The following is a 9294-nucleotide window of genomic DNA, read 5'->3' on the forward strand; positions in this document are numbered from 1 at the left end:
CCCAACTTGTAAATTAACAAAATATACAAGTTTAACAGATATTTGATGATGTCAAAAACATTAAGTACAAATGCATGAGAAATAGACTAGATAACTACAACTTACAGTCCTTAAAGTTTTTACCAATTTTAACTTCTGATAACAACTTCAATCTGTATAAATATCAGAATTTAAGCAGTTGTAGATCTTCGACTTGGCTTCTTCATTTTCTGATTTCTCTGATGTCAGGAGTTGTTCTGAGATAGTTCTTCAAGAAACATTTCTCAGCATATCTTAGTTCATCAATCATTCTCCTTTTAACATCTTTAAGCTCTGCAGTATCTTCACCAGTTTGAAAGATTGCAGCTCTGAGATCATTAATCTTTGCTTTTCTCAACTCCTGATCTAGTCTTATGACATAAGCTTTGTCAGACTCAAGATTGAATTCAAGTCCCTTAATACCAAGATACGTTCTTATATGTGCAGTATTAGGCTTCATATCAACAATATAACCATTGTGATCTCTGTACTTTGGAACATATATGCTGTCAGACTTAACAGAATAAAGCCTTTTCTGTTTCTGAATCTGTTCTTTTAAGTAGTTTGCAGCAGTCTCTGTTATTCTGTCATCCACTTGAAGTAAGAAAAGTACATGCTCCAATTCTTCAAAATACTTCAATAGAATGGCATTTTGTCTTATATGATAAACCCTACCATCTGTCATGAAATACAACATGATGTATTCTTTCAAGTAGGTATGGTAAACCATCTGTACAGATTCCAGTTGATTCAATCTCTCAGGAGTTGCTCCAATACCTGGTTCACTCAAGGAAGTTGATCCATTGGTAGTGTTGTGTACTCTTCTTTCATCAGCACTTCCCAATCCAGTTTTATCTCTAGCTTCCTTTCCAGTAACTACTCTTGCTTCAAAACCACTTGCAGTAGTCTTCAAAGATTGAGTCTGTTTTGCTTTAGTGAATCCTGGTAGGAGTGTCTTTGATCTATTTTCTGATATCAAGTAAACTTGAGCTCTGTCAGAGGTTACTTGCTTCTTCTGAATATCAGAACTTACAATTTCTTGACTCTGAACAACTTGAGCCATGTCAGAGGTTGTTTTAAGAACTTTTCTTGAAGTCAGAGCAAGATCATCTTTTTCATCAGCAATTTCTTCTTCCTCAGGAGGTACATAACCCTTGATAGGTTCACCAACCTTTTCTTTACCCTTGGATCTATATGTGGTTGTGATCTAGCCAATATTGCTTCAGTATGTGTCCTTTCTTTGATCACAATGCCTTTAAGTTTTGGAAGTGACTTTTTACCAGAAGCTTCAGATTTAGATGTGACTTTCTCTGATTTAAGTCTGGCTTCTTCTTCCTTTAAACTTTCCAAGTCCATTCCTGGATTTTCTTGAAGAAATAACTGTCTTGACATTTCCTCATCAAGATCTAGAAGTTCATCAGAACTTATCCTTTTACCAGCAGCAGAACTTATTCTTTTCCCAGTATCAAAACTTGTTCTGTGACTAGCTTGTCTTGATGTAAACCTTCTACCTTGACTATGACCGCTACCCATTCCAGAGTTTCCTTGGTCATCTTTTCCATCATCCTTTCCTTGCAGTGTCTTGTTGGTTTTGCATTTGGACTTAATTACCTTCTCCCCCTTTTGGCATCAGCAGGTAGTAAAAGAGAGATAAGTAGTTCCACTGAGGTCTGGATTGCAGTAAGTTGCGATTGCTGAGAAGCTTGATTTGTCAGAATTTGATCAATCTGAGCTTGTTGTTTCTCTTGAGTTTTCTCAATATAAGCAATCCTGTCAATGGTAGGTTGAAAGAACTTTTTCTTATCAATTTTCCAAACTTGTTCCTGTTTGATAAAGTTCTCCTGAATCTTGTGTAGCTCTGCATGAGTAGTTGAATGAAGACCTTGTAGATGTTTAGTACTCAATGCAGTGACTCTAAGCTGGGTTTTAAAATCATCAGAATTTAACATTTCATCAGCTTTAGTCAAGTGCTCAGCAAGATGTAAAGCATTTGGAACACATGAAACTGAGTTCCATTCCTTAGTCCACTCCTGACCTGCAGGAGTTTCACTCCAAGGCACTGGTGCATCCCTGATAACAAACTCCTTTACCAGTTCAGACTTAGGAAGAGTCGGTGGAGGAGTATGTCCTGAAGGACCTGCTTCATCAGCATCTACAGTTGGAGCAGCTTCACCAGTATCTCCAATATTTGCAGCATCAGAACTTAAAGAATCAGTATCTTCTGATAAGACAACAGTGTGAGTAGCAATGGAGGCTTCAGCATCCTCTAATTGCTGATCTGATACTAAGTTCTGATCAACAGCCATATCCTGATGCTCACCTAAAATCTGATCATCAGCATCTTGATGCAGAGAAGGTGTTGTTGATAACTCTGGAGTTTGAACAACATCAGTAACAAGTGTTGTGGAAGGATTATTTGCTGTTGGAGCTTTTAAGAAAAGTATTTCAAGCACAACCAGGTTCTGAATATCAATTTTAGCACTTGTGCCAGGATCAACAAGAGACACAGATGGTGAGTTAGCCTTGTCAGATACAGCTTCCTGAGATGGAGTTGATGGAGAAGAAGTGACTGGAGCAAATTCCTTGTCTTGTGAGATCAGAGATTCCTGATCCCCTTCCTTAGCTGCTTCCTCCTCATCATTTGAAACTGGCCTTTGTGCCCTCTGTTTCTTGTACTTCCTTGTTGATTTGGATTCCTTGGGAGTTTCAGGAACTATCATTCGTCTAAGCCTCTTGAGAAGCCTAGAACCCCCAATTTCAGAATCCTTCTGAGAAGTTGCTTTCTCAGCTTCATATTGAAGGTTTTGTAGTTCAAAAACATGTTGTATCGGACCATTGTGTTTTTGACAGAAAAAGGAGGATAAGTGTGTGAGAAGAATATGATGGAAAGACTGATGTGAAGTGGTTGCTTATATAGGCAAGAGAATGCCAAGAGACGCAAAGATATTTAATGCTGACAGGTAGAATTAATTCTACCTCGTCTCCCTAGACTTTGAAAAAGAATAATAGTCATTGGAAAGAGGAATCATGGTCTAGACCGCACAAGACACAAGAAACAGTGGACTGTTCAAGTACGAATACCATTAATCCTAATCATAGTGACTATTAATCTTCCACTTCAACATATTCTAGTTCGAACTGAGACTGTTATCAAATTTTATTCACAGATAAGCCAAGTAAAGGATTAGACTGAGAAATCAGAACTTAGACCTATACCAGAACTTAACAGTCATCAGAACATAATTTCTTAACTCGAAAAAGGAATGCCCATCTTAGTAAATCCTCATACAAGTTCTGAGTTATGGACGTCAGAACTTAATCATCAGAACGTGTAACTTAGAAATTGTCCTCAGAATTTGTGCAATAATGACACAATGACTGTTTATCTAAAATAACATAGACCACCACAGAAATTTTCATCATTCAGATGGAGTGATTAGTGTGTGCATTAAGCTAAAACAGACAAAGAGTAAAGTCTGATTCACTTAAGTACATCTTAGAAATAAGGCATAACTAAAATTTTGCTAAAGATCTGTCATTGTCCTGAAACCTACTGATGAATGAGTTCATGCTTGAGTCCATCTCAACTGTTTTGTGCTAATTTTATGCATCTTTTGCAATTCTATTTTACAGTGGCTTCTAAGTGTAAGTGAGTCACGACTGTTTATCAGAATTTATGCTATTTTCAGAGTATTTCTCCAGTAATCATAGAGTGTGAAAAGTCACCAAGAAAATATTTTGCTTTTCTAATGTATATTTACTTAATACCAGCAATGCACTTGGGTCGTCCCTTCCACATTTTTACTCTAGATCTCAAAGGAGTACCTGATTTTATTCTTTGATCTTTTTGCTTTTTCTTTTGATAAGTGAGGTTTATCAGCACTTAGTACATTCAGCAGTTTTACTAGTATCAGAACTTAACAGATGAGTAGCATTATTCTAATTTGTGACTTAGTAATAAGATATACAAAGTAAACTTAACTAAGCTCAATTATCAGAATTTGCTAGTGTCATAAGATTTCCACCGAAATAATTACTTCTTACATGGAATCATTTGTTTATTGAAGACTACTAGGTTAGTTATCTAGCACAGTTATCCTCATAGGATTGAATAGGTACTAGAACAAACATATCACTTATCAGAGTTTAGAAACATATATCAGATAACAGTCAGTACTTAAAGACATTTATCAATTAAGCACAGAATATACAATGAGATTAATTCTGTAAATACTGAGCATAAAGTCTGATAACACAGAACAAGTCTAAGCAGATTTAGAGAAAGAACCTGAAACCATTCCAAGTTCATTTACCAATCTTGTAAAAGTAGCTTCACATAATGGTTTTGTGAAGATATCTGCCAATTGTTGATCTGTGGGAACAAAATGCAATTCCACTATACCTTCATCCACATGTTCCCTGATGAAGTGGTACCTGATGCTGATGTGCTTTGTCATTGAGTGTTGAACTGGATTACCTGTCATAGCAATAGCACTTTGATTATCACAGTAAATAGGGATTTTGAAATATGTTAACCCATAATCCAGTAACTGATTCTTCATCCAAAGAATCTGTGCACAACAGCTTCCTGCAGCAATATACTCTGCTTCTGCAGTTGATGTGGAAATTGACTTTTGTTTCTTGCTGTACCAAGAAACCAATATGCCTCCAAGAAATTGGCAGCTTCCACATGTGCTTTTCCTGTCAATTTTGCAACCTGCAAAATCTGCATCTGAGTAACGTATTAGTTTAAAATCTGATTCTCTAGGATACCATAATCCCAGAGCAGCTGTTCCTTTAAGATACTTAAAGATTCTTTTTACAGCTGTTAAGTGAGGTTCTCTTGGATCTGCTTGAAATCTTGCACAAAGACAGGTAACATACATGATATCAGGTCTACTAGCAGTTAGATAGAGTAGAGAGCTAATCATACCTCTGTAGTCAGTAATATCTACTGATTTACCGGTATCCTTATCCAGTTTTGTCGCAGTGGCCATTGGAGTGGATGCACTTGAACAATCTTGCATTCCAAATTTCTTTAGCAAGTTTCTGGTGTACTTGGTTTGACAAATAAAAGTGCCTTCCTCATTCTGCTTGACTTGAAGGCCCAGAAAATAGCTAAGTTCCCCCATCATACTCATCTGATATCTTAACTGCATTAGTTTGGCAAACTTCTTGCAAAGTTTATCATTTGTAGATCCAAAAATGATATCATCAACATAAATCTGGACCAGAAGTAAGTCCTTTCCATGGTTGAGGTAGAACAGTATTTTGTCTATTGTCCCTCTGTTGAATCCACTTTCCAGAAGAAACTGATCTAAAGTCTCATACCATGCTCTAGGAGCTTGCTTAAGTCCATAAAGTGCTTTATCAAGCCTGTAGACATAATCTGGATGTTTGGTATCTACAAAACCTGGAGGTTGTTCAACATATACCTCTTCCTCCAATTCTCCATTGAGAAAAGCACTTTTCACATCCATTTAAAAGACAGTAAACTTTTTGTGAGCAGCATAAGCCAAAAATATCCTTATGGCTTCTAACCTAGCAACTGGTGCAAATGTTTCATCATAATCAATTCCCTCCTGTTGAGAATATCCTTTTGCAACTAGCCTTGCCTTATTCCTTGTAATTATGCCATCACTGTCAGTTTTGTTTCTGAATACCCACTTTGTACCAACAACAGATCTATTCTTTGGTCTTGGCACTAGGGTCCAGACTTTGTTTCTTTCAAATTCATTCAACTCTTCCTGCATTGCTTGCACCCAATCAGCATCTTGAAGAGCTTCTTCCACTTTCTTTGGCTCAGTCTGAGAGAGAAAAGAATTGTAAAGACACTCATTTGAAGTACCTGTTCTAGTTCTGACACCTGTATCAGGATTTCCAATTATCAAATCAGGTGTATGTGATTTTGTCCACTTCCTTGCAGATGGAAGGTTTTCTCTAGAATTGGATGCTCCCCCATGATCCATGCTATCTTCATTTTCATTTTCTGATGCTCCCCCTGAAACTATGCTCTCTGAGTTAGATTCTTCAGTATTTAGATTTTCAGCACTATTAGAACTTGGCTTATCAGAACTTGACGAATCAGAACTTGAAGAGCCAGATGCATGTTCTGATGTTTCTTGAGATGTGGTAGGATCTTGAGTATGCTCCCCCTGCATAGGTGCATCTTCCTTTAACGTAGTCACCACAGTTTCAATACATCAGAGTTTAATCCATCAGAGTTTGCAGTATCAGGACTTAGACTGTCAGGATTTTCAGTATCAGAATATGAGTCTTCATTTTCAAATCTCAGCTGATCATGGTCAATGAAATCTTTAAGACCGGTGATCTTCTTGTCATCAAAAGAGACATTGATAGATTCCATGACCACTTTTGTTCTCAAATTATAGACTCTGAAGGCTTTTGTGGAAAGTGGATATCCAACAAAGATTCCTTCATCAGCTTTAGATCAAACTTTGATAGCTGTTCAGGATGAGTCTTGAGAACAAAACACTTGCATCCAAATACATGAAAATATTTCAGATTTGGCTTCTTTTTCTTCACCATCTCATATGGTGTTTTTCCATGCTTGTTAATGAGTGTTGCATTTTGAGTAAAACAAGCAGTCTGCACAGCTTCAGCCCAGAAATAGGTTGGAAGCTTTGCTTCTTCAAGCATTGTACGTGCAGCTTCAATGAGAGTTCTATTCTTCCTTTCAACAACTCCATTTTGCTGTGGAGTTCCAGGAGCAGAAAATTCCTGCTTTATTCCATGGCTTTTGCAGAACTCTTCCATTATCAAATTCTTGAACTCAGTGCCATTATCACTCCTTAAAATTTTCACAGAATCTTTGACTATTTTATCCAGCTGTTTGACATGATCAATCAAGATAGATGCAGTTTCACTTTTTATGTGCAAGAAATACACCCATGTGTATCTGGTGAACTTATCCACTATGACCAACGCATACTTCTTCTTTGCAATAGACATGACATTTACTGGACCAAATAGATCAATATGTATAAGATGATAAGGCTCAAGAATTGATGATTCAGTCTTGCTCTTGAATGAAGATTTTCTTTGTTTGGCTTTCTGACATGAATCACAAAGACCTTCAGGAGCAAATACTGTGTTTGGCAATCCTCTCACAAGATCTTTCTTGGCCAGTTCATTTATATTGTTGAAATTTAAATGAGAGAGTTTCTTATGCCAATTCCAGCTTTCTTCAATGATGCTCTACTTAACAGATAGATTGCAGAACCATCAGTACTTGTTGAAAGCTTAGCTTCATAAATGTTACCACGTCTGTATCCTTTCAGAACAACTTTGTCTTTAGATTTACTCACATTTTCACAGTGTTCTTCAAAGAAATCAACATGATAACCCTCTGTCACAGATTTGACTTATACTCAGTAGGTTGTGTTTAAGTCCTGAGACCAGAGCTACTTGTTTAATTATGGCATTTCCAAGATTGATATTGCCATATCCCAATGTTTTTTCCAATGTTGCCATCTCCATAAGAAACACTTGGGCCAGCTTTCTCCAAAGTCTGATAGCAGGGCCTTATTTCCAGTCATATGTTCTGAACATCCACTGTCCAGAACTAGAATATTTTTCCTGTTGCCTGCAATCACAAAAGACCACTCATATTATTAGTCTCTTAAGGACCCAGACTGCTTGGATCCTTGGGCCTTATTAAGTTTGTTAACATTTGCAGCGGATTTTAGCATCAGAGTTATGTTAACATTTTTCTTATCAGAACTTACACTCATCAGACTTTGAATCAGAATTTACACTAGAAGGAACAATGGAAACTTTCTTCAAAGAAGGTTTTATTTGATAATAATCATAGTACAAACTATGATATTCCTTACAAGTATAAATGGAATGCCATAAACTACCACAATGAAAACAAGGATTTTGTGGTTTGTATCTAACAGACTGACTCTTAACTCCTGATTTTGAAGGTAAGGAGTTAATTTTATTCTTCCTGCAAAAAGAAGCCAGATGGTTAGAACTTCCACAGTTATGACATGTTTTCCTAGGAGCATCAGGAACAGGTTTATAATCATTGCTTTTATTCACACCTTCCTTTCCATTCCTATTTTTCCTAGGTGATTTTACCTTGTTTGCATTCTTGACATCTTTCAGCTTATGCTTAAGCTGCTTCTTTGTCATTAAGCCTATGTTCACTTCAGCTGTCTTTTCCTGTTTTAGTTTGTCAGAAGTTAATTCCTCTTTAACTTCTGATTTCTCATTTTCAGACTTTACAGTTACAAACTTAACAGGTTTAAACTTTGGCTTTTGCTTAACAACAGGCTTAATTTCTTCAGTTCCTTTATCATTCTTATCTTCTCCATAACCTAAGCCCTCTTTCCAGTTTCCACTACTTAGCAAATTTTGAGTTGTTTTGCCAGAGTTAGTCCAAGTCCTGATAATCTCTCTTTCCTTTTCTAACTCAGTTTTTAGAGATTCATTTAATTTTAGCACTTCATTCCTAACATAAAAAGCATCATCTCTATCCTTCTGAGTTTGATGGAACATGACTAACTCTTTTTCTAAGAAATCATTCCTTTTCTTAAATGCAAGATTTTCAGAAGTTAATCTTTCACATGTTAAAGTTTGATCTCTATAACTAACAAACATGGTTTTAAGATATCTTCTCAACTCATTAATATCATCAGTATGAAAAGCATAAGTAGTCTGAGGTACCTTTGTTTCAGCAGCTTCAGAACTGCTCTCAGCACTTTCTTTATCAGCATTTGCCATCAATGCATAGTTTCCTCACTTTCAGAGTCTGAGGTGTCTGTCCAGCTTTTCTGCTTGTGACAAGAGCCTTGCCTTGTCACCCTTTACCTTCTTGCAGTCAGGAGATATGTGGCCTTTCTCACCACAGTTATAGCATTTAACATTGGTGTAATCTCCTCTGTCAGACTTTCCTCCTCTGCCTTCAGATCTTCTGAAATTCTTCTTATCAGAACTTATGCTTTTCCTGGAAAACTTCTTTCCCTTCCTGAACTTCCTGTATGCAATCTTTGTGATTCCTTTCACCATAAGAGCACACAGCTTCATCATCTCCTCATCAGCATCAGTCTCAGGCAAGCTTTCAGAATCTGAGTCATCATCACTCTCAGAACTTGATGACTCAGTATCAGACTTTATGAAAAGAGCTTTACCCTTGTCTTTCTTTGAGGAAGCTGCTTTGGGGAATTCTTCTTCAGCCTTAAGAGCAACTGTCCTTGACTTTCATCCTTTCTCTGCTTCTTGTTCCATCTCCAGCTCATGAGTCTTGAG

This window comes from Apium graveolens, chromosome 2 (genome assembly GCF_009905375.1).
Source record: "Apium graveolens cultivar Ventura chromosome 2, ASM990537v1, whole genome shotgun sequence".
NCBI lineage: Eukaryota > Viridiplantae > Streptophyta > Magnoliopsida > Apiales > Apiaceae > Apium > Apium graveolens.